Genomic DNA, 26,647 nt, shown 5'->3' with positions numbered 1-26,647 from the left:
AGAGGAACTATAACGTCTACTGTTAAGCAAAAGGAGAGAACACCAAGAGCAGCTAAAAATAGATTAAAGGGGTTCGGTTTGGGGGTTCTTTGTTTTAGACATAGCACAGTTTGAACTATTTTTCAGTTACTCTGTATTTATGGCCAATTATGTTGATTCTTACCCAGGGCCAAGATCTACCGGATTCACAGGGTGAGCACGAAGGGCTCCTACCACTGAAATATTCATCATCCAGATTGAGAACGCCGGCTCTGTGACTGACGCTGCCGGACAGACACACTCTACGTTTCCTTCAAGACGACTGAGCCTGTCCAGCTATCCTCCATCCACACCGAGTAGTTGCAATGAACTGGTTTTAATCAAAGTGCAATCTAATCGCCTAATGGTGCCGGTCTCTGTGGATTGTTGTATAAACACGTTTTTCAAGAACTGGAATTACTATCTTCTGTTTTCAGATGTAGCATATATTTTTGACGGAGGAAGGGGGTGTCTCTTTTCTATGCAAAGAGGCAGCATTATGAAATGCAATTGCAGAACTGTTTGGCAGAATATTAAACAGGGGAAGAGGGATGTGTGCATGAATTTATCACCTCTTTCACCGAGTGCCCAACAACCCCAAGGAAGAAGACTGGAAAGCTCTGCATCTCTCATTAGGAGAGATGGAGACTAAAATGAGTGGCAACGTTCAATTTTAAAAACAAAAAAAAAGGCAGGTGGCAAATTGTTATTTCTAGCTCTGGTGAAAAAATCTGTTCTACTTTCATAATCGAGTAAGATATGCTTTTTGTATGCATCATGTTTGCTCTGGAATGCCATATTTGGGGGCTCGCTTTCATCTGCTTTGCTGATGCTCACCACTGCAATGAGGCTTTGCTGTGCTCTGCGGGCAGTTTGTGCTCACCAAGAGCCAAAGACTTTAACTGGGCAACCTGGCATCACTAAAACGTGACAACTTGATTCCTCCTGAATAATTTGGTTTGTGCCTACCTGGCTTCAGCATCAGCTACTGGAAACACAGCAGTAACCTTTTTTTATTTTAAGATTTTTTGGGGAGAGCTCAAGATACCATCCTCCACTAATGACACGTTCTGAATCTCAGTTGTAGGAGTACATTAATAACCCATAAGCTAATAATTTTGTAGCAGCAATTTTAGTTTCCCCAACTATATTATTTAAAAACCTAACCGAGGGTGTGTGTAGAGAATGACACCGTTCAGAAATCCAAATAAGGGAATGAAATGGCAGCTTGGCAAGGACCCAGGGGCCACACCTATTTACAGGGGAAGCCGAGCACAGCCACCATCATTAATTAATTCAGAAGCCTCGGCATACAAAACTTGATCTGGATGCACACTGCATCCCCCACCTGAGATCAAAAGGGAGCACTGCACGCCGAACATCACAAGCCAGGCTTGCACACAGCCATGTCTGTATTAAAAACAAGGCAGGCTGTGGGGCTGACGTTTAGCCCCTGGTCCTGCAGTGAGAAGGCAAAAGGAAACAAAAGTTGTCGTTATCACCCATGGGATCGAGGGGGATTTTTCATCTTGAGCAAGCCTAACCGCTGGTAACAAACCTGTAAGGGTCCCTTGACCCAGAAGGAGAAGAAAGCAAACGGATACTGAACATGAGCAAGACGAAGTTTAAGCTCTCAGTTACTTCAGTGGCTTTATGTAAAACAACATCTAACTTCCACAGAAACACGAGGGCACTTTGGGTAGAAAACAACCAGAGGTTTTACAATTACACTGAGCAACATTTTGCAAAGGAGATCATCTTATCAAGTTTGCGTATCTAAATGTCCTAAGGGATCAATAACATGCGCAATATTAAAATGACTCTTATTTAATTACTTCTATAGTCTTCATCATCATAATTCTCAGGCACTTCACAGAAATAAGTTACCCATCAGGCCTTAACTGACAGGATTCACGTGCTTTTGTTCCCCAAGCCACTTGTATCACTTAAAGAGTCCTGGCTACTTGTTAAACCATCATCTTGAGGTTTAAAAACAGGTTTTGGTCCAACAAAAGGAAGCAATACATTCCTCCTTGGACACCTTTGCTAAAGGAAGGAGAAAAAGCAGAAGAAGCTTTAATACCTTCAACAGAAACTAATGGAATAAAGATGGCAGGTAACAAGCTTGGAGGTGTACTCTGCCTCCCACATCCCAGCTTGCCCACAGTGCAGAGAAGTGCACGATCGCAACCGCAAAGCTTGTGATACTTATTTTAAAATGTCAAGCAAAAAGTTTACTTTCTTCAGAATGTAAGAGAATTTTAGAGCTTTTCCAGCCACAGAATACCTCACATACATGCTATATACCAGACCACCCCCAAAAACACTATGCTTTCCACCTCGCATTCTCTGTTCCTAATTAGTATTGCTTCCTTCTTGACTATTCATAAACTTTCCCACAAACAGTATTTGCAAAATATATTAAGACCTATTGATATAATAATCAAGCGGTTTCTCTTGGTGATGTTCCTGTTCGATCCTGCCATCGTAGCCCACGGAGCAGTAACAGTCCCTACATATTAGCAGTCTCATGAATTGCAAGACATTAATTTAATGCTAGCCTTAACTGTAAGGCCTACCTACTATCCTGGAGCATAACTTTAATGAAAATAAGAATTATTATGCCTAGCCAACCCAGATTAGCCTCGAGCTGAGCTTCTGAAAGTTAGGCAAGGATTACTTTTCAAGTTTTATGGAGAATGCCCCAAATGTCCCATTTATGGAGAAGGATTCCATCTCCTCGCTGGGATCTTTCCTCTCAAAAAAAGCTACACCATGAGGCACAGTCTTCTTGCGGTATCATCTGCTTTCAGGAACAGGTATAGAAAAGCTGTTACAAATGTAATCTTCCTTTTCCTCCCAACTACAAAAGTGAATTTGAATTCAAAAAAGGCCTAAGACATCAAACTCCTGTCACATTTACAGAGTTAATCAAGGCATTAAAGGCACACTTCTCCCTAGTGCATGCATGGCCCAGAAAGGAAGGATACTGCCCACAGCGCATCCTCAGCTCTTCGTGAGCACAACCCAAACACAGATGGAGCAAAGCTTCACTGGATACCCTCCACAGATACCAAACAAAAGCAAGAAGACTTACTCTGAGGTAAGGGTTCTTCCACTACCGAAACAACTAGGCACTTGCTTTCAAAGATGACATCTCATAAGCCTTAAAAACAAACAAGGAAGCCAGCAGAAAGCAAAATCCACAGCCCACACTCCACAGCATCCTACTGAGCATAACACCAGCACTGCGCCTGTAATCGGCACACGTGTAATTTCACTATTTTACAACGAAACCCAGAAAATTTTAGATTTCTATTGTGCATGAATCTCACTAGGTGGTTCAGTGTGTTTGTACATACTGCAACACTAGGGACACGTGCACAACGGCAGTACCTAATTCTGTTGGAGACAGGATTTTCTAAGATCCTATTAAATATGAATGCCTTCAGTTTACTTCCTCTAATTCTTGCAAGCATTTCAAAGCTCGTGATCCCATGGCTACTTCAGCAAATGAACGTACTGGGCATAGCTAACAGAACATGGCAAGGAAGTTGCTCCTAAGTACAGCAATAGGTAAATCAGCATTAGCATGAAATCTAATGATTCAACTTGCTGACTAATTTCCGTATCTGGAAAGCCTTCAGCATCTGTAGCATAAACCAAACTAAGAGAAAAGCCACTACTGGCCATCTTCAGCAATATTTCCCCTCTGAAAGAGTCACAAAAGTGACTTTGCTGCTGTGATGAGGCTTGCCCTGTTTCAACGGCATCCCATGCCGGTGCCGGGCTCCGTTCCTTCCAGCCACGCTCTGGGCATTTACAAAACTGTTTCAAGAAAACCTGCTGCTAATGACTGTCTCAGCCATGGGGTAATTGTCTGGTGCGCAGGAGACGTGGTTTCAGCAGCCAATATTGACAAGAGTCTCTCCACCTAGATCGAGTTAGGAAACAAGAAGCCAAGTTAACCAGCATCACTCAATTGGAAGTGTTCTACTGAATTTAAAAAAACCCAAAACAAACAAAACAACAAAGCTTTCTTGAGTGCCAACTCCTATAGTCTTATAGGTAGTAAAATTGGGTATTTGTACCCCAAAGGGAATGACACAGGTCACGTCAAAATCAATTTCAAGACTAACTGAAAACTCAATCAAGGCTGCATTCTTTTTTCCATTGAAAAGCTACAAAATAAGCCTTTATTCCTTCAGCTCCAGCAATCTGGCACTTCAATGCCAAAACCCCACCATAAACTCCTACTTATTTTTGATATTTAACTGAGAAGGGAAGGGGGGGGGGGGGGGGGGAAAGACTGCCTTGCAATCAGCTCACTCTTACTTACATACCTATCACTGTGTTCATCTGGTCTGCCATCAAATATGATTGAAAAAAATAACCACCCTTTTGAGGTGCCATCTAACATGCTTAGAAGTGGTTGTTACCCACTTTTGTCAGAACTTTGAGTAACAACATTTACTGATACAGAATCAGTAATTATGATAAAAAGAGTTAGTGGAACTTCTTCCCAGCAGGTGAGGCAGAATATCTATTTCCATACTCTCTGCTGGAACTACCCACATTACTTACACAGTTGAACAGCGACGAGTTATTTTCACTTGATGGGGTGCAAAAAGAAGAAAATATCATACAGCCTCACTTGCTACTAGGTGTTTTAGAAAAGTCTTCAGGTACTTGACTTTTTAAATATCCGTTTATATTCAGCTGAAGATACTGGAAGTGGGGGGAGAGGGGGAGGAATGGTGTTTACTTCATGTCAGGGCTTATCTCCTGTCTTGTGGGAGTGCTCTTTTATAGGCTTCATTTTTTGTTCCCATCCCTCCAGCTCCCATTCACACTGCTGGAGCAAGGGCAACAAAAAGCACATATTGTTACGGACGGCTGGAAGCACGGTGGACTGCTTCCCAACTCTCGATCCACACGGCTTGGGCTATCGGGTCCAGCGAGACTTGGGTATAACTTTTTAATTTAGTTTGATTCATGTTTATACAGGAATAAGCCCAAGTCAGAAGGTGACGCATAAGACACCAAAACCAGAAGACGAAGCGCTCACACACTGATCCCTTTCATGCTGCAGCAGAGTTCACTACAGGGCACTGCAAATTAGCAGGGAAACGGCATTCAAGTTATTAGTCACCTCATAATTGTTAAAGGAATTGGAGACCAACTCTTCTTCCAAACATGGCAGGAGTAAAGCCTTTCTGGCAGAGCTTTAACTTCATGCCAGATCATCTGGAATGCCAAACTGCCTCACCTGGAGGGTCATCCAAAAACAGTCACGAAAACTCCTTTACTCTTGCAAAATACTGATTGTTTTGGTTTGTTGTTCTTTTGGGAGAGAAAAAGGGGGGCGGGAGGCGAAAAAGAAGGGAAGGAAACAAAGAAGTAGGACAACGAATAGAGGCTGAAATGCTTAACTCACGGTAAAAAAAAAAAAGGTAAAAACCAGAATTTAATAAGAATGAGTACAAACAGAACAGATTGATATAAACTCAGACATGTGCGTGTTAAATAGCCCTTCGACACCTGAAAGAGACTTGAACTCCTGGAGTGCTGTACAACTCCAATCATTTTCACAATACAGACTGTTTGATATATTCTGCTTAATGTGAGCAGCACCTGATCAAGCCGTGGAAGACTTCTAAATGGGAAAGGACCCTCCCCCCAAGGTCTGGGTCAGCGGATCGGTTTGTTTTGTGCACAAACCAGAAGTCGGAGGGAGGACCCAGGGAGTCTAGTCGATGCCCAAGGGCTCACCAGGAAGGACAATGGCAGGAGAAGAAACAGCCTCCTGAAACTGAGCCTTCTTAAAAATAAAAGACAAAATAAACACACTTGATCATCAGCTTCCGCATGTCTTGGTTAAAGGCGCCCAGACTCGACCCTGCCGCTGGGACAGACCCGCCAGTTATAACAGATATAGAGAAAGAAATTCTGCAGAGCTTGAAAACTCACCCAACTTGTGCACGACCTACAAAGACATGAAGTCCTGAATTAACGAATGTGAGAGTCAGGGGTGAACTCCCTGCTTCCCCCAGTGTAGGGGTTTGCCAACTCCCCATTAGACATGTGACACTCCTTCCTGTATTTGTCTGGCCTTCAGTGTCTGTGGCTGGCTGTTAAATTTTACTCTCCTAGATCTTTCAAATGTTTGCATTTCCTAATACAACAAACCGGCATTGCAGATGGTGAGGTAAACCTGATGACTTTTTCTTCCCCTCTTCTCAAGTCCTACCAGCAATTCTCATTTGAAAAACAAGATGACACGGGGTTAAATAATTTCAGATATAAAAGCCAAAGAAGATGAAGATTAAAATAAAAGGAACAGTTGTTATAAGCCACATTGTGCATGCTTCCTTTGTAACATACGCTTATACCCATTTTGCAGATGGGACAGCCAAGGCATGGAGAGGTTTCAGTGACTTACCCAAGGCAATATAAAACTCCTCCTCCAGGGAGGACAGGGAAGCAAACGTAAAGGTGAGAACGAGTCACCACAGCACACAGGCCATCGGCTGGTGCTGAGCAGTGTGAGTGTGCAAGATGCAGTAACAGGGACAAACACCTGGCACCTGCCTACCACACCACCGAGCTGCACTGGATCCAACCGACCCGCTGTCGACCAGCGCTGTGCCGTGCTCAAGCTGCAATGCTGAACTGTGTCAAACCCTACTGATGATAAAGACGAGGAGGAGAGAAAAGGGCATTGCTACAGCTGCACGTAGCAAAGGTTTTCCACTTTCTGCCTTATTTCAGTGTGTTGAAACAGCAACACAGCCAAACACTTTTTCTTAAGAGTCAACACATCAAAAGCAGGCAAAACTTTCTTGCTAAACCTTGACTTTGTCCCATACAGCCCAAATGGCCTAATCAGATTATTTTTTTTCCTCCAAATGCCCTCTTCACTCAAAGAGAATGAGCTGTGCTCATGGAGTGAGAGTCACGACGCTGCTTTCCAGCCTCACTTGCACTAGAAAGAGAGGAGCATAGCGGACAACAGGTTAAAAAGCCCCAGCGCAATGAAGAGGCGTTCTGTAATTAAGAGGTAGGAAAGCTGTACGGGAGAATTCCTCCCTGCCCCGTGGTAGCCACGGTCTCCTGAGGTGATGCCGAACAGGTCACACAGACACACACATACAAATGCTCGCAGGTAAACACGAGCTGTGTACTGGTGCCCTGCTGGAGAGTTCTGAGACCTGACACACCAAGAAGTCAAATACCAAAGCACACAATTAAAGGCAATGAAAGCTGGAAATGCCAGTACCTTCAGCAGTTGGGGAAGGAAGAGGAGAAGTGCTGAAGAGCAAAAAGCCACCATAGGAAACTGCGTATTAATAAACCTTAACCTTTGCTCTGTCCTTGTCCTGTAATGCTTGCTTTGGGCAATTCACTCTCCTTTTCCCCACCTGAAAATGGACATATGATTCACCCGACAATGAGGTTCACTGATGGAAGGGCATTCACACAGGGCATTCAGACTGAGTGGTGCTAAGCAGACAGAAAATATCACAAAGAAATGAACAACCTCAGAAATTCCAGGTGGTGCCTAAGAAATAAAGCGGGAACCACTAACTGCATGAGGGTCAACATCTTTAACAGATGTCCAGCTCCCCAGGTGAAGGGATGCCACAGAAATGCAGAGACAAAGGGAGGGGGAAAAAGGCTAGAAAAGCCTGGGGGGGGGGAAGGATCCCACGCAAGTCTTTACGCCAATTAATCATAGTATGACCGCATAAATAAGCGGAATGTCTATACAGACGTGCCAAACTCTAGCTTGTAAGTTTTAAGGGCACAAATCTAAAACAAGCAGCATGGATAGCGCAGGGAGAACAGGGATAGCCTGATGAAACTATCAAGAACAGACTTTCAAAGAAGAATACAATTGAAAGGCTGTCCTGGATTTCCTACTCCATCAGTGGCATGTTCTTCTCTTAACATTTATCTTGTCTAATACCAGGAAAAGAGGAAAAAAAAGAGAGCTCATGTACCATTCCCCCCCCCCAATCAACAAAATATGCAAACTACATTGCACTTCACATACTGGTCTACAGACCGTCTGCTGTGATACCTCAAACATGAATAGCATTACACAAAAGCAAACGTTACTTCCCCAAGTCTAAAAATAAGTCTGCCGTATCTCCAGATACCACAGTCTCCAGGAACATCTGGAGGGGGAAAAAAAACCAAAACCACACCATCATATAGTTCTACGTTACTTAAATTATTATTGAAAGAGATATAAATTGGAAGTCAAGAAGTGCCTGGGACAGGGCTATAATGGTGGTCATTCTAAGAGGAGGAATAAAAAAACCTCCACATCGCAGTTCATTTTTCCTTTTATTTTATAATGAGAACTCAGGACGTGTATTTTAATTCAAAAGGGGAATGCACACACTGCAAGTTTTCTTCCCAACTTTTTTGTTGCGACCTATCTGAGCAGTACCTATACGCAGGATAAAAGCCTGTACCTGCACAGGTACATTATCACACACGTGAACTCTGTACAGAGCATGCAACTTTCTACCTCACAAGACACATAAAAGGGAAACACAGTGCTTTGTGAAACAGGAGCCAAATAAGCACACAACTACTCCCCTCAGAGTATAGCAGTTAAGGAACCAAAGGATTAAAGCCTGGGGAAGAGCTCACGGTTCATATGTGCATAAGTACTATTAAAAAAGTAAGTTCTGATGCCCAAAGATTTGAATTTTTAAACACGTAAGTACACTTAATACCTACTATCAGCAAGTAACATCTAGCTACTGCGTGTAGAAGTTTGTGGCACAATGAAAACATTCTAAATTTAGTCAGCAAAACAGCATTTTCCACTCAGAAGTTACACATAGAGCAAGTGCTCCATCAAAGCAGAAAACCTGAGCTTTGCTGACCACTACAGCACCTCGTCAGTTCTGTCCTTCCCGATTTCTTGTACTAGATACCGTGACTTTCGGTCAGTTGGCCACTGGCCAGGGACTTCACAGCATGGACACCATTTCAAGAGGTACCACTGAAAGCGTTAAGACAATCTCCAATGTGGCCTCATCACATCTGAGCAAATTTGAGACTTAATTTTTAAAATACTGCCAGCACTATCCGAAAGTTGTCAGAAGTTGACTTCCCTTATCCCAAGCATCATTTCTTCTTCTCCCCCCCCCCCCCCAAAGCAGCACAGCAGGCGTGATTCAGTAAGAAAGTAAGAATGCTTATAGCCCTTACGGATGGGTAGGGCTAACGAAGAGCACACCCAGAAATAGAAGTGTAAGACCATAAGACAGTAAGCCCGGAGTTCCTTCCACACTTATAGTTCCTTTGACAGCCAAGGGATAACTCCAGTTCAAACCTGAGGCCGTGCAGAGAGGTCCCTAAAAGTTGTACCTACGTACGTGTGCTGCTGTCTGGCTGAAAGAGCAACCTGAATCCTTCATCTTGCCTTGCATAAGCCTCACAAACATCACACAACACACCAGCACTGTCTGAATTGGAACCAATGATTTTAAAACAGCTCCACGTATGACTACCGGCCTGTAATTACTACAAAAAAGTCGTAACGCAGCTATATTAAGTTACAGTATTAGCATACTGACACTGCATCATATGCCAACAGTGTTGCATCACCCCTCATTGATGTAACCTCATGACTATGTAATGCTGTTAGGGATGGTATTAGCTACTCCTCTGCGCTTCCACCTCTGAGGAAAGAGAAATGTATTTGGCTACCTCCGCCCCACTCCACTGCTGGATACCGAGTGACCACAGAGATACGACACGTTCTCTTCCAGTGAAACTCAGCAAGGTGGCTTTTACTTCAAGCACAGAACTCCGTCCTTTTCACACTCACACAAAGTGCAACCGCAACATGCTAACTGGTAATATATTTGCTCTTTTTCCAAGTAAAAGCTAGAATAGCATCAGCCTGTTGCTTACTCACAGACAACACATAAAGGGGTGAGCTTTTACAGCCTCAACCTCACATGCCAAGCTGTGCAGCCCTCCCCATTTTCAAAACCAGATAGTTGGGGGGGGAGAAAAAAAACCAAACTAAACAGTTCCCAGCCCTGAAACCGGCATATTTTGTGATCCTATCCGAGATACTTAACCACAGAGCCTCGCTGCCTCCAGGATATCACACCCCCTTTTTTGTCCAGAGCTTGACAATCCAGATGCACCAAAGGCTACGCCAGCAGCGAGTAATGGAGCGTGATGTACCAGAATATGCCGTTCTGTACGTTTCACAATCCCGAGTGGCTGCGAGGCGGCACATGGGGGTAACGTGTCCCCCCCGACAGCCGGCTCTCCCCCCTCCATGTACAGCACGGTCCCCACTTATAGTGCTCGGGGGGGCTATCGGCCTCCCCATGGCCCGAATGCCAGCAGGCATCAATGGGATGTCACCGCCACATCCTGGCAGGTACCGTCCCAAGATTTGGCGGGACTGACGGTCTGTCGCCAGAGCCAGGCCCGCAGAGTGCATGTGCATAGCAGCACAACGCCCAGGAGACCACCACACAGTTCACTTACACAAAAAGCTTTCCATGTGCTACGCGTCCCTTTATTTCTTACTTTCTTCTACCATCTCCTGCCTCTGGTCCCCTACCACCTTGTCCTCTGCCCTAACAGCACCTCTCTCACGCTCCTGCTTCTTCCTCCCCACGTCTCCTTCCACTTGAGACGCTGGTCAATAGTTTGTCTGGAAGAAAGCAGGGTTTCGTTCTCTTCTCCCGCTGATATATGGCAGCTTCCAGCCTGCTGGCATGTCTCTTATTCCCAAAGGCCCCTCTTCGTTTCACTTCCTGTGTAACCGTCTCTACAAGCAGCTCTGCTACCTCTGCTTCCAGCTGCATTCACAAGCGGGCAAGCAAGGGAGAAACATGAAAGTCAAACACCTGCAAAAGAAGCTGGAAACAAGCACAAGGGCCATGCCTGCAAATTAGTGCTCCCTGACAGTCCCTGCCGTACCCATCAGCTTAGGAACCTCCGTCTGGGGGAAAGGGGTTTACTGCACAAGGTACAAAAATAGAAGAGAATGGGGCAGCCAGAAAAAAAAAAAAGACAAGTGAAAGTAAAACCGAAGATATATAGAGAGTGTAAAATTAAAAAAAAAAAAAGTAAGCAGATGCTCTAGAGAAGTAAGTATGTGCACCCTGACTTACGGGCTTCCCCAGCTTTGTCGTTCAAAAGCAGTAAGCGATGCCAGGCAGTTTTCATTCTCCACAAACGAGAGCAGCAATTCCTGGACTCTCGGGAGCTCGACGCTTGCGTGCGCTTGGGCAGCGCCTCTTCCAGAGGACTATCCCGACCGGGGCCAAATCCTGCCCGGCCCCTCCCGCGGGCGCCGGGATCGTGCAGTAATGGAGAAGCCGGGGCACCGGGGCAGGGCGCCCGGCGAGACCTTCACCCGCAGCCCCGGCCGATAACCCCGTTACCGACGCGGCACCGGGGCAGGCGGCGGCTGCGCACCCCTTCGCTGCGTGGCAGGGGGTCGTGGGGCGGGCGGGGGGCGCAGCCCGGTGCACCTGGAGCGGCAGGAAGGGCGGGCGGGCGGGGACTCTTATTGTGACACGGGCCGCAGCCTGGCCGCCAGCCGGGCCAGTGCCACGGCGGGGGCTGCCCGGGGCGGGGGCTGCCCGGGGTGGCCGCTCGCCCCCCGCCGCGGGCCCCGCGGGGCCGGTCCCGCCGCCTCCTCCGCTCGGCGGCACCGCTGGGCGCGGTGGGCAGCGGGGGCCGGGGCGCTCCCAGCCCCGCGCCGGCCCGGGAGGCGAGGGAGGAGGAGGAGGAGGAGGAGGAAGAGGAAGCAGGCACGGCGGAAAGCCCGTAACAACTTTCCGAAACAAACGCCTCGCAGGCTGCCGTCCCGGCGCCGAACAAAAGCCGGCGGCGACCCGGGGCGCTCGGCCCCGGGCTCGGGGGGCGCGCCGCGCCGCCGAACTTTTCGTTTACCGGCGAGGATGCACCCCGGGAGCCCCGCTCCGCCCCGCCCCTCTCCTGCCCGCCGCAGGCAGGGGCACGGACTCCCTCCCCGGCAGGCGTTAATCAATCAGTCCGCCCGACGGCTGGAGCCCGGCGGCCGGAGAGCAGGACTTTGCACTTTTCCCGGGTGAGCGAGGGCTGCCCGCGGTCCCCGCACGGCCGGCCTCTCCCGGAACTTCCCCGGGAGCGCACACGCATCCCCAGCGGCTGCCTTTCACCAGTAACTCTGCCGCCGCCTCTCCCTCCCTCCCCCAAGACAATAAACCCAACGAGAACTTTTCATCTGGGAACTCACACGTCGCGGCACCTCCCCGCCGGTCCCCGCGCATCCGAGCGCCGCCGGTCCCGCTCTCCGGCTGCCGGTTCGCTTCCCCCGCACCTCGCCGCCCCCTTTTCCGCACGGCCAGGGATCCCCGGCTAATCCTCTCCGCCGCGGCTCCCCTTGCCAAATAATGCGCTTCTCACACATGGAGTCGCGGCGTCACTCGGCGGAGCATGCGCGCGGCGGCCCCCGAAACACAGGGCGGCCCGTCCTGCGCCGCAGCGGCGGCGGGGCCGGCGCGGCACCGCGGGGACAGCGGCGGCGGCGGCAGCAGCAGCAGCAGAGGCAGCAGCGGCCGCACCGCGCCGCGCGGGGGCCCGGCGCCGCTTCCGGGCAATGGTGGAGCAGGTCTGTGACCCGGGGCACCATTGGCCGGAGGGGTCGCGGCACATGGCAGGCGGGCGGGGATTGGCTGCGGCGCGGGCGGGGGGCGCCGCCGCGGGGTGCGCGGGCCCCGCTGCGGCGCCCGGGGCCACGTGGAGCGGCGGCGGCGGCGGCGGCAGCAGCGGCGGCCCCGCCGCGGCCTCCGCGCCCCGGGCCGGGCGGGCATTGTTCTCGTCGCGCCGCCGCCTCCCGGGCCGGCCGGAGGGGAGCTGTCGGAGGCGCTGCGGTCCGGTCCGACGGCAGGACCTCCGCTGACACGGATTGTTCTCGGGGCCGCTTATCTTTTTCCTTCCTGAGCGTCTGCAGGCGCTGATGAAGGAAACGGATAGCAGCGCGCTGCTCCCGCGGCTGCCCGGGCTCGGCCGCTCCAGCCTGCTGAAGGATACCGGGCAAGAGTAGTACCGCAGCTGCGGAAGCGAGCCCGGGGCAGATGGCGTGTTCCGGACAGTAGTACCGACGCTCGGAGGCCTTGCTACCGAGTGCGGACGGGCGGCGGGGAGGCACGGACGCGGCTCGTCTCTGAAATCCGTCTTGAAGACGGTGAAGTCTGATAGAGACGATCTGAGCTCCGCAGATTTAGGAGAGAGACACTCGAAGCAGCCAACACTAGAAATAGCTATTTTCTTACACCCAAGAGCCGCAGGGTAGCTTATACTACAGCTGCCGCCAGCTCGCAGTGGGTCAGCAAGTAGCAGAAAGCAGCCTGAAAATATCTGTAAATACTCAGAAACCCAACTCTTAGCTGTGGCATGCACGAGGCGCACGAGGTACGAGACGCGGAGCAAACCCGAGGGCACGAGGCAGCGCAGCGATCCCAGCCGCTTCCCTGGCACCGACGGCAGAGCTACCGGTGCTGCTCCGGGACGGGACGGGACAGGACAGGACAGGACAGGACAGGACAGGAGCGTTTGTAGAGTAGCCCTGCTCACCTCCCGTCCGTCGTCTTGTAGGAAACTCTAGAAGGGCTCTCTGAAGCCGTGTTTACCAGATCTTAAGTCCAGCAGGTGAATTATTTTAGACCCAATTAATAGCAGAAGAAATTCTGAGGGGTTTTTTATTACTGATCCCTTTAATACAACACACTTGCAGGTCGCTGGTGAGGTTTTCCAGCTAACTACCGTTTTTCTCCTGTCCTTCGGCAGCGGCAGCTCACTGAACGCTGTTCTCTCCCTCCCATTTCTTTGGTCTCGCCGGGCTGTAACCCCTGTGCAGGTCTGCCCAAGGCAGGGGATATGAAAAACCTTTGCAAGTGACCAAAAGATCCAAATTCTTCTAGATTTTCTGTAGCGGACTGACGCCAGTGAGCCTTAAGATGGCCAGTTTTCCACATTTCTCGTTATTTTTCGGATGTGGTCTGTTGGCTCCTAAGTCACCAGCCTGACTACATCATCCCGGGAAGTCAGCCTCACGTTAATAATTCTCAGTAGGGCTATACCCCGTACTTCAGGGTTCTTCTTCCCCTCTTAAAGGATGAAGCTTCTGGCTCCGCAGTCGTATTTCTGACATGTTTTCTAAAACCTAGTTGAAGCATGAAGTTAAAAACGGGAGGGATGTCACAAGGACTTGGGGAAGAAAGTTACCCCAAAAGCGAGATCCTGCGCCAGAGCTGGTGTGTGCAACACATTTCCAAATGTGGTACTTATTGAAAGAGATTTAGAAGCAAAATAATTAGTGACATTTGGGGCTTTTTTTTTTTCAGATTTTGATGACTTATTCTGAGGCTAGAAGTTAATTCAGAGGTCCTGTGAAAAGGCGGGGACCCTCTTCTGCCTCTCTGTGGTTACATCCCCTCATTATGCCCCGTATTCAAGCACAAAGGATTTCCGACAGTGGCAGCTCACTCGTCTGGCACCCTTACTTTGCCTCCCGGTCACCACATCATCCAGAGCCTCGCCGATTATTTTTTTACATTAAAAATGACAGACAACCCTTGTCAAAAGGCTGTAGGTGCCCTCTCAAAGAAATGCAGAAGGCGAGCCGGCATGGGAAGGGAAGGCCACGTCACTGCAATAGCCAGCTTGCTCTCTGCCTTCCCACCAGAACCCAGCGCGGGACCAAGCGGCAAACCTCCCTCCAGTCCCCTCTCACAACGAGACTACCAGGGAAAGTTCAGGCGTAGCTGTTACAGGTCAGGTCACCGTCAGCCTAGAAAACCAAACCACCCATCTACAGTCCTCCGCACACGATGCGCAGCGATGCTACCACAGACTGAGGAGAATGCTTTTTCATGTTTTTCTTTCACCAGCTTACATAAAACATCAAAGCAAGCAATTATTTATAAATACTTTAGAATTGTGTGGTTTAAGACCAGCTACTCATTTTTTGTGGGGTTTTTTAATTATTATTTTTTAATAAAGACTGGCTTCTCTTTGGGGGCAAAGTTTGAATTTTAGCAACGAGATGTTGCAGGGGGACAGTCCAGGCGTAGCTGCAAGTGGGACTGTTAATAACGCAGTCACCTGGAAGGTGCATCAGCGTTGTAATTGCCTAATGGAGACACAAGCTGATGTCAAGGGTGGCAAGTCAGTGGCTTTATCAGCAAGAGAAACACTGATACCACAGACTTGTGTGTTCCTAGAAATACATATGTACCGTGAAGTAACTTGTTTGCAGCATGTTTAAGTAAACTGCAGAAGTAAAATTAGTCCTAAGCTGCTTTCAGGAGGAAAGTTCTGTGAAACTCCAACAAATTAAGGAAAAACGCTACTTAAATGAATCTACCTGCATCTGTCAGACTTTGAAAGAGTTGGGATTTGGGGAGGAATTCTGTAGGTTATATTAATCTTGTGTTGAGAAAAAAATAAAGCTGACACTACTTAGGTCCAAACAAGGCAAACCAGACATCGGAGACAGTAACTAATAAATGGTATCTTATCCCTATTTTCATATATAAACATCTTTGCCAGGTAGCAAGAATTTGCCAGTAAGAAAGTATTGCTAAAACATGATTAAAGCAGTCCCCTCTCCTATTTAAAATAGCACCTAAAATCTTCACAGCCAAGTGTCAGTGCACTTTTAATCTGAATACACTCCATTTTGGGACTCTCTACCTTCTAACCAAACACTTGGGCGCTATGCATCACCACAGTACACCTTTATTAAAACAGGCAACATTACATTATTAGCATTATTGGATTTTAATTTAAATTAAATACTACATTTAAATTAAAATCCAATAGTTCAGAATTAGAAAGGCCATTTATGTAAGCAAACAGCTATACTTCTGCAAATCTTTTCCTTGTTATGAATCAGACGGTGCATGGTAAAGCAATACCAGAACAGTGTTACCTCACCATTTCTCACCTGGGCCTTGATTAAAGCTACTCAATTAAGCGCAGAGCAGAGCACCGCGCGTGTGCGGTCAGATGGGAGAAGGAAAGCTGGAATCCAGCTGGCTGTCTCCACTGCAGCTGGCATGTCTTGGGTGTGTCACTAAGGTGACACTGTTCCGAGGAGGGCATCAGCTGCATGGCGCTAATGACACTCCCTGGTGCCTGGGTGCCGGGACTGGCTATGCGTGGGTGGCTCCAGAGGGAAGCCGTCCTGTCAGCCCTTCCAGCCGGGCCAGTGGCACGCAGCAGTCACGCACATTCCAGATGCAAAGTCCAGAGATAATATGGATCAAACACTTCATCCTTCCCGTATATTTTAATACTACGCTATCTACAGGCTTCATAAAAATACCACCCCACGTAGCGTACGCGAGGACATTAATTTGGTTGCGACAACAGCAGAATTTGGTATTGGGACACGAGGAAAAAAAAACCAACAATTTGGGCAAAATTCACAAGTGTCCATAACGGAAAAATGAAAACTGAGATTAAGCCTTTTCCCAATGCACGTCAGAATGTAGGTCACAAGAACAAGCAGTAAACCTCAAGCCACATCTCTTAGACTTGGTCATCTTCCTACAACCACCAGCAGATATAAGACGCACGGGAACACGCTAATATTGGCATACCGAACAGGCTAAACAAGTTCTTAAGCTCAATGGCTGATACGTGTCTTTGTGAAGGTAGAGAACACAACTCCGATGTCGTTTGATGGTCTAGAGGACCAAGACATCAGGAGCACAGAGACTTCGAAAGCTGCTTCAGACCAGCATCTGTATGTTACGTTCACCTGATTTCCACCGTTCAGAAGATAAACTAAGGGCTACTGCTGAGTGTGTATTGAGCTGGAGTCTGACACTGGGACAAGACAGGCTGCAATCCTTTAATTTTTCTTTAAAAAGCACCTTGTAAAGGATGGGTTAGGCTTTTTTATCTTTTCTATTGCTGGCTAGAAGTTTGAAATTAACAGACTACATCCTGAAATAGTTAAAGGAAAAAAAAGGATAAAACTCTAAGCATGCTGCAACACTGCTCAAAATCTTCAGAATACAATTTTAAGATGGCTTATGCTAAGAATGAAAGGAATTCCATAGACTTGAGACCAAGAGATGGTCCTTCACTTACTTTCTGGTGAAACTGTTCTCATGCAAGTGCAAGCTGCAGCTCCCACCAGCTGCTCGAGACTGAATTTCTGGGAAGTAGTTCAGGAATAGGATGAGCTGGTAAACTGGTGCTTTTTGACCAGAAGAATCTGAGACACTTCAGGGTCACTATATAATCTGTTCCGCCGGGTCTGTTTGCCTGGGAGTAATGCTTAAATATGAAACGTCTTCTGCAGCAAAGCAGGACGCGAGATTGGAAACAGTCAAAATTCCATGATCTAAGCAGTGAGGTGAATGACCCTAAATAGAAATGAAAATTAATCTTTCTGGAAAGTAAAGAATTAAAGATCAGTAAGTTATTGGGGAAATGGGGAAAGCAGCGGACATATGCAAATACTGCTTGGCCTGAGATGGTGCCTTCAGTGCGGTATTTATCTGACCCTGCCTCCAAGAAGCACTTTCATGGTTGGAAGAGGATATATGAGGAGCTTTGCTCCAATTCAACAAGCGCTTCATGGACTATCGATTTTGCTCGGAAGTGGGAGAGAACAAAGTTCACCCAGCATTGCTGTTATTTAAAGATCTGCCAAAGAACATCTCAACCTCCTGAAAACTGGTCCACCACAGACTGTCTCAGATCAGTTCGTCTTGTGATCTGCAACTTCGGACACAAATGTTTTGCTGGCAAACAGTGAGTCAGAGCCACAGAGCCATTACTGGAGGGAATGGCTGTGAACAAGCACCCCTTGCTTGTTTACTGATCATTGTCACGTGGTTTATCAGTACTTGACCCTGATTAAAAGAAGAATTAACCAGTTGCAGAAAACTCTACAGAGTTCCTGTATAATTTGACTTTCTGCAAGTTTTAACTGCCACAAACAGTCCTGTGAGAAGCAGGAACTCAAATCGGTGGGTGCACGCCGACAAAGAGATCTCGGCCTCCCTTCCTGCTGATTGTATCAATCGCTGAATATTCCTGAGAATCTCTTTCATCTGGACCTGCCAGCCTATTTTTAACTGTCTCATCTGCAGCCTGTAAGTGTGGCGCACCAAAGAAGACCAGGAGCCCTCAAGAACCTCACTGTTTTTCTCTTTTTGTGCAAGAGAGAAAGCTCGGTCCATGAGTCTCTTCTCTAGCATGGAATCCTTTTCCAGAACAGACTATGGGATACTCGGCACCGGGAGAATCTGCTTACAAGAAGTCTGCCAACCGGCAGCGGCTTGTTCTGCATCAGCTGGACTGCTGATCACTTCACACCGTCCTTTTTAAATGAAAACAGGGTTGTGCCGCAGTCCACATATGCAATCAGATGATTCTATTATTATCTGCTAATTTCCTCTCATCTTACACACAGGCACTGCATTTGGCCTCCTCTAACTGGTAAGCTCTTCAGGGTGTGGGCACTCTTGGAGTGCTCCAGGACCGCTGTGCTATTAAACTGTGTAATTTTAAGAATGAATGGCTTCCCGAGTGCAATAATGAACACTTCCAGTTGTGTATAATTTTTTTGTTGACTCCTGATTAAAAAATATTTAAATTACTAATTCACACCAGTATCCGTGTCCATATACTCTGAAACCCTGAACGGTGAAGGCAGGAGAAAAGAGCTGATGCACCATCGTTATTAGGAAGTATTCTTAGAATTAAAACGTGTATGACATTTCCTCCCATCTGGGGAGCGTTTTGGTCTTTACTGCCCTCCAAATTAGAGGTAATGGGGGAAACATGACCTCAATAACTGATAGTTTTTACCAAATGTGGAACAGAACGGACCAAAAGCTCTATTTGTAGTTACCCCATTTTCTAGAAAACCAGCTTTTATCCTTGAGGGGACCAGTTAGGCTGCCTGGTATACTTTGGGCTGAAATGATTCCTTTCTCAAGATTAAACAGCAGATCTGAAAGTCATACAGTATTGGAGATGTCATGATTAAAACTTTGCTCTCTCCCTCTGACACATACAAGGTGTCCCTGCACGAGGCTGTGGTGCTGGTTGCAGGAACCGTACCAAAGATTTTGATTTTGAAAGCCAGATTGTGCTGCTCAGCCGAGTTGTGAATTTTCAGGTTATCAAACTTAAAACTGAAAGGGTTTGAGAGTATTTTCAAGTAGGAGTTGTGTTTATCCACCAAAGTGTATGGGGAATTGCAGGAGGTGGTTGTTCCTGACTCCAGGTTGTCATTGTTAATAATACATCATTATTAATCAGATTTGAACAAACCCCCAGTCAGTGTTTACCAGCTGGCAAACTGGACACAGAAAAGCCTGATTCAGGAAGGATTTGTTTTTACAGTTCAGACCCTGCAAACGAAGGGTTTCAGAGCGTGTAGGGAATGTCTTTCACAAGGTAAACGGGTTTGTAGTTGCAGCCTGAAGAACTCCACCTAAATTCCACAGATGTATTTGAGCAATTCCCAGTAGCTTATTCTCTCAATCCAGCATCAGACTAGATTCCTAACGGAGATTAATGCCCGCACAATCAGATATCTGTCTGTACGGATGCCGTGACATCGACAGTTCTCTGTGGTTTAACAGACGAGTGCTGGCTAAAGATCCTTAAGGATGGGGCAACTGAGAAATAAAGAGCTGATGGAACATATTCTGTATTAATTATAAGTTCTGCCTATGCAAGACCTTCTTTTTCCAGTGATACAGTTTTGATGAAAATAGACACAAGATCCTCCAGAACATTGTCAGGTTACTCTTACTTTAGATTTCTTTAAATATGCAAACAGGCAAATGATTCATGCTCTCCCTGTCGCTAAAACCCATACTGCGTTCAACCACCGAGGCTGGTTGTGTGTAAAATCATCTTTTAACTGAATTAGCTTCAGTCTTAGCTTCTTTTTTTTACTGAAAGTAAAGCCCTTCTTACCCCAAAGAGTGGGACTGCTGCTTGGCTACAGACAAAAGCACCGAGTGAGGTGGTCATCGTGAGCGGTTAAATTTCAGACTGTGATTAACCGTAGCACAGCGATAATCTCCAGGACCAAAAGGAAGGTAGCCTTGGAGCAAGCCAGGCAGAGAACTGAAATCAGCCGTAGAAATCTTGCAACAGAGAATCTTGCAACTAATGAACTTAGTACAGTCCTGGTTTAAAAGTGACTGCAATAAAAGGTAGATAAAGATCAAAAAGCAGGAACTTTGAGCAAAACACATGCAGAATACTGTCCCTTCACTAAAATGGAGCATTTTCCTTAGAGTTGTGAAAGGGAGTACCCAGTTGTTCCTGGTTTCTCAAGGCATCCACCCAGGGATCAGCACTGCATTGAAACTTGCATTGCATCCAAAGACAACTGCGCCATTTCGCTACAAAATCATCTCCTTGATTGTAATTAAATTTATTAAAGTTTTTATCATGTCAAGCCCAAGCAAGTTATCAGCACCTCTCAAACAACTTTCCTTTAAACTTTCATAGGTGAATAAAAGTTTGACAGTTCAACATGGCCTCAGTTTGCTGTAAATCATGTTGTCATTTTTAAAAGTTGAATACTCCGAGTCCTTTGTTACCTGTAATTCTCAAGGACTTGACTGTGTATTTGTAAGACGCCAACAGAGCCTTACCATAAAGTTATGTTACCAGCAATCCCGGGCACACTGATGTAAAGCCAAAGGTCTGCGAAAGCACAGCCAGGTTTTACTGATCTAAATAAAGTCGACTAGACAGATCATTATTGGGGTGCGCTGCATTTTGAAAACCTCTGTATTTTCACGAAGATTATGAGAGCCTTATACCATGTTTACTACAAGCATTTATTAACATTGTTCCTCCTGGTAATAAGATGTTTATTATCAGCACATTAAAAATGCCAGTCTTTTCCCCTGACCCCCTGCTAATTCCAACTTCAGTTTGATGAAGTCGCCTCTCTTCCCCCAACAGCACTATACTAGGTCAGTTCCATAACCTGCTTTCCTGCTGAAAAGCAAGGCTTATAAATTAGATTCATTTCTAAATTTAGGATTTATGGGATCAGTCATTACTGGTCTTATTTTTTCAGGCAGATTTCAAGGGAAAAGTATTCATAAAGCAACTACCGCTTCTTGCTTAGAGTTTACTGAAGTCCTAAACTATACATCTCTGCGTGCTTGTTTGCATTAGTTGCTGCAAACACCTTCACAGAATTAACACAGACCTTTTATTGGAAGACCAAGGTTAGGGGTTTTCTTCTTCCAAAATAATCTTGTATTTTAATAGTACTTCACAAATTGCATATGGAGTTTCCCCTAGTCTTTACGTTAGAAAATACGGGTTGTTCAGTAGGAACAAGAATCAGGTGAGGAAGAAGAGAAGAACACTTCATTGTGGCAACAGGCAGACTTTGGTAAGCTGTTTTCCAATCTGAAATTCGTCCTGGACAACGAAGCCAAATCCCTCTACTGAGAAAAGGCAGCGAGGGAGATCCCTCGCAGCCATCGGATACTGCTACTGGTTACGTGCCGCTCCCAGCGCACTGCCAAGAGATGGCTCTCGGGGAAAGAATCACATCTATGTCACCAAAAGCTGAAGCACCCTTTGTTTTCCTGTGAAGAGGCGGCTGGTCCTCCATCACCACTTCCCGAGCCTTGCTCTGGGTCTGCAGGGTGCAGAGGCACATGCAATCGAGAGGGAGGAGAGAGAGTGCCACAGAACCGCGTGCCAGGGTTCCAGTGCTCTGAGGAATAATCAGGTACTTGTTTAATAACTGCAAAAAAGGGCAGCCCAATTCTTATCATCAGGCTCTCTGGAGATTTGACATCCTTGGCATTGTATCCAAAGAGGAAGGAAATTTCTCACTTCCCTAGCTATTTCAGTTATATAAATCAATTGTTGAAGGATAGTTTAACGGGTCTGCGCATAGGAACCAAGGCAACTGTATGTGGGCTCAGATGGTCTTTGGAGATACTTATCTATAAATTAAAAATATAATGCTTTGTAATTTATCCGTAATTATATTGCACATACATTGAAAAAATGGTGAAATCTAATAGCTAGAAAAAAACCCACTTGATTTTATAGTGGCAGTCACGATGCCAAGTCTGTTATATACTGGTAACAACAGGCTAAACCAAGAAAATGTTCCTCAGCTGTGAAGTTATTTGATCAGGGTCCTTTGGACCCAAAGCCCAGGTGTTGCCACCAAATACTGACCATCCTCCTCTCATTTTCCCCAGCCTCCTTGGAACTTCCATGTCTTATCAGCTGGGCAAGTGGGTTCAGTTGCATAAACTTAAAGAACTTGTGAGAGACTATTAGTAAGGGTGGTGGATTAGAAGATGGAGTTCTCTAGCAGAGAAAGCTGCTAGGGGCTGCAAACACAACAATAAAACAGATGGAAAAATCCTGAAAATACCTCTGGTAGCTCTGTGAGTGTAAGGCCGCTGGTTTACTACACCAGGCAACCAAAAAGCAAACACTGCAGGTATCGTTCCAATATTCCAGCTTGTCACTAACACCCTGATTATTCACTTGCAGCGAGGAAAGGATCTGTCCTAAGCCACGGGAGCTAAAGGGTGAACAGATGTCATGGCTGACATAAGGAACCTCGTGTAAAATGAAACTATGATAAAGACACAACTACTCATACAGGTCCACGTACCTGTTTCTAGGGAAACTGTGTTTTCCACAGAGTATCCTTCACAACTAGCATTAATTTGCTTATTTTGCAAATCTAGAAACCTATTTGATTAAAAGTAACGACTCGAGTGAAAAGGCAGGGAAGATTGAGTCATACAAGAGTAACTCTTGTCCTCCTCTCCATGCTGACTTTTAACCTTTCTCCTCTAACTGCTGAAGACCCAAAGAGTAGTATTTTCTCCTGTGATTAAGATGGGTCAATGGATTTGGTTGATGCAATTTATTTTACTTGGGTAAAAATATTTATTATCCTATTCTGAAAGTAACTTACGGCATCTCTATATGTAACCAGCCAGAGAGGTAAGACCGCTGGCCTCTGGAGATACTCCCAGATGCTCTTCAGCAGCCAGCCTACCTGTATGTACATGGTACAACAGCTCACATGCCTTCAGTTTTCATACCTGGGCTGGTAACCGCACTGGTAAGGATTCCAAAAATGTACACACCACCTTGCTCCAAAGAAAAGGGAATTAGTCAGCAAAGGGGTATTCTTATACTGTGTCTTCTCTCTTTGTTCTTCGGCTGCAACAATCATTGATATTTGTGGTTGCACACCAAAATTGTGAAACTAGATACTCTGAGTCAGCCCAGAAATGTAGATGAGATCGAGCCCCAGCATTCTGCAAGGAACAGAGGACACGACCAGCAAGCCAGAATAGGCAAATACTTTTCACACATCTTCCTGAAGAGTTTTTTTTTGAAGCAAGAATGCTATAGAGATATTTCAGACTCTGGTAATGGCCCATTGATGCTGCTCAGTTCCTCAAGCAGAAACGCATATGTCAAGGGATGCAAGTGGTCCAAAAGTTTTAAACCCTGTAATTTGTAATTCACTGTTCCAGTTCATTCTGGCCTTAGCAGTAAAAAAAGCTCCGAGTCCTCATTCCACAGCATCACGCTACGACTAGGAGACATTTTAGGGTTGTCTCTCCTCTTCCCTCGGGAGTGCTGCTAAAAACGCGGCTGCGACCCATTGAATACATCTCCACTATTACTTTTAAATTCCCTACCTGCCCGTGGGAAACTGTGACAACACGCAAGCCAGTTTCTCCAGAGACTCAGTGGACTCCCTAAATTCAAGCTAAAGATACCAGGGTGGAAAACAGTTGATCTCCCTTTGGCCCAAACAGCTGAACTCTTATCGAGATAAGAGACGTTCAGTTATACTTAAATCTAGCAACGGCCTTTTATTTTTTGCTGCAGTAAGGAGGTTAACGTTCAGCAGTTCTGCCTCTTACACACAATCCTTGAAGCACTCAGCCCGTCATGATGGAAACTGGATAATTAACTTTGGATGAAAGCTAATTCACATTCTTCGAGTAGCTTTCAAAAGCAAAGCTAGTGTGTTTGTGTACTTTTTTAAACAAGATTTTGTGATTTGTAGTCCCCAACTCGTTGCTTATAGACAAGTTTCTTCCTGCAAGACCCTCTGAAATTACTCATGGGAACAGGAAATTAAGATGTTTAAAATGAAGCCAACTGGGAGACATGAAACAGCCTGCAGCATTTTGCTTCCTTCAGATACTAGGCCATTGGACAGCAGGATTTAGGGACCACTGGTACACAGCCGTAATTTCAGCTATATTTGTGTGGTAACATCATCTGTTTTACTCTCTGGAAGATTTAGTCACTGTTTGAACAGTATGCATGCTCAGGTTCATGTAAGACGTGTCATTAAACTCTTGAGAAAGTCTGAAAAAAAGAAGTCATCTGTACCAGTGAGAGCGAGATTAGAAGCTCAGCTCAATCTAAAGCTTAAAAGAAGACTGCCCACTAAAAATACATGTTTTCTTTCTTAAAACTTTGTGCATGGTACAGTTGTGAAAAATACTGAAGTATTTCACACAATTTTCTTTGCATTTCATAGTGCTTTGTATTCAGCTAGTTCAAATAAATAGTTGTACCACCAATTCCTAAGTTGTTTAGGAGTTATGTTTAAGAGTCCTTCTCAAGTTAAAGCAAAAATAAAAGCTTTTTCTCCCCTTACACTTTTTTTATTTGGAATTTGCTGCTAAAATGCTGTGAAGAGTCAAAATTTGTAAAGTTAGTTACTTCTAAATACTTAAACTGACAATATTCTTTTACCTATAGCAACTGCCCGAGCGTACACAGCTCGTACATATACTCCCTTATACTCTCTCTAGCTTTTCACCGCTCTTATCACAAAGACGGCGAAAAAAAAGCAGAAGATAGATAGAAAATTAATAATGAATTAGATTTTTAAGAAGCCCTCTAGATACGTTCTGTGAAACATGGCAGATAGCTGGGGGTGAGGAGAAGGTGGTAGACCACAGACAGGATATAACTTTATTTTGAATAGAGCTTGTCTTGCGTACAAACTAAATCCCCCCCCAAAGTAGTACAGAGATAAAACGCTGCCAGAAAAAAGAAAGTGATCGAGGCAAACGCAATAGTGGTGTTTTCAAATTCGTGAAAATGAGCCTCCTTCTCAATCTTTGCGCACATAACCTCCGCACATCTAGACACAGGGGTATAAGGACTCCTCTTTGGCATCAGCCCCACAAAACACCTCCATCTTAAGTCCTGTCGTGAATTCAACCCATCTGGCACTCTCCAGCAAGCAACCAGTTTTTTTTTGTTCCTGCTTAGCAGGTCCCCTCCGTAAGTGGCCTCACCCTGCCTGCATTCACCCTTTCTTCCCAGGGACGCCTCATCCACGGCAGACCCTCGATTTTTGCTGCCCCGTGACAGAACTTTGTCCATTTCTGGAGCACCACTTTCTCTTGCAGTGGACGTCTTGTTCCCCCCGGAGCACGCGCCACTGAGGCTTCTCTCAGGAGTCCTGGTACCTTCATTACCAAAAAAGCTGCCCTGTTTCTAGCAGCACCCTTCCCTCTCCAGCCGCCGGCCTCTCCCCCGCCATGCCCCCTTCCCCGCCTGCTCCGGAGCCGGCTACACCCAGCCCGGCCCGGTGGCCCCAAGTTCTTTCCCGGATGCCCCATCTTTAGCATCGGTAGTTCCCTCCCCTCCCCCACTTCCCCTCCCCCGCCTTCCCAAGTCTCTGGGACTAATAATCTGGCTTTGCTGACATGCTCTGGTAGCTGTGCCTATCGGGCAACTCCCAGGATGCACTCTTCGCTCCTCCCTGGCACCCCCTCAGCCTTGCCCACCCTCCGCTGGTACTTCCCCAGCCCCCTTTCCCTCCCCTTCTCCCCCCCCCCCCCGTTTTGTGAGCGCCCCTCCCAGGCCCGGTCTTCCTCAGGCCAATTCCCCAGCGTCCCTTCGGGCCTTCCCCTCCCCGCCGTGCCCGGGCCCTGCCGCCCCGGCCCCGCCGCCCGCGGGGCGCCCACACCCGTGCCCCCGGGAGAGCGGCCGTGCCTCACAGCCACCCCCACACCCCACCCCGCCGGTCCGCGACCCCCACCCGCGCAGCGACCCCGTCCTCTTCCCCGGCCCCTCTCCCCTCGCTCTCCCCGGCTTCTCCCCTCCGCCCTCCCTCGCCTCCTCACTCGCCCCTTCCCCTCAGCCCCGCTGCCCCCTTACCCTCGCCCCTTCGGGGTGTGTGTGTCCCCCTCCCCGAACGCCTCCCCCCACCCCCGGTCCCCAGGGGCTGCGGGGGGTGGGGATGTCACTCACTCTCCTCAGCCCCCTCAGAGCCGCCTCCTCCTCCTCAGCGGGGCCCGGGCCGGACTGGGGCCGTGGGGGGAGGGGAGGCGGCTCCCTCAGGTGGCCACTGACAGGAGGAGGGAGGGAGGGAGGGAGGGAGGAGGGGGCTGCGCGCGCAGGGAGCCCCGCCTCGCGCCGGGCTCCCTCCCTCCCTCCCTCCCTCTCCCCGTGCCGCCCCGCGCGCCGCCGGCGGCGCGGGACTCCCGGGGTGGCGCGCGCGCCACCAACCGTCACCTCCTCGGGACGCCTTTCCCGCCCACCCCGG

At 47.3% G+C, this 26,647-nt stretch overlaps 1 protein-coding gene across 5 annotated transcripts in view; it reads right to left on the bottom strand.

Moving 5' to 3' along the window:
• GATAD2A (GATA zinc finger domain containing 2A) overlaps positions 1–26,464 on the bottom strand; it is a 64,663-nt gene extending 38,199 nt beyond the window's left edge. For 2 of the 5 annotated variants that reach the window (XM_072845691.1, XM_072845696.1), the window contains exon 1: positions 12,296–12,435. The gene's annotated coding sequence lies outside the window, so the exon portion shown is untranslated. Of the gene's footprint in view, positions 1–11,183; positions 11,549–12,295; positions 12,436–26,259; positions 26,312–26,352 lie in introns of those variants that run through there. The other 3 variants (XM_072845692.1, XM_072845694.1, XM_072845693.1) reach the window with 3 other exon arrangements.
• Between the last annotated feature and the right edge of the window lie 183 nt (positions 26,465–26,647).

Source organism: Ciconia boyciana, chromosome 24 (assembly GCF_034638445.1).
Source record: "Ciconia boyciana chromosome 24, ASM3463844v1, whole genome shotgun sequence".
Lineage (NCBI taxonomy): Eukaryota > Metazoa > Chordata > Aves > Ciconiiformes > Ciconiidae > Ciconia > Ciconia boyciana.
Note: the sequence above shows the minus strand (reverse complement) of the source record. Positions and strands in the feature narration are given on the sequence as shown.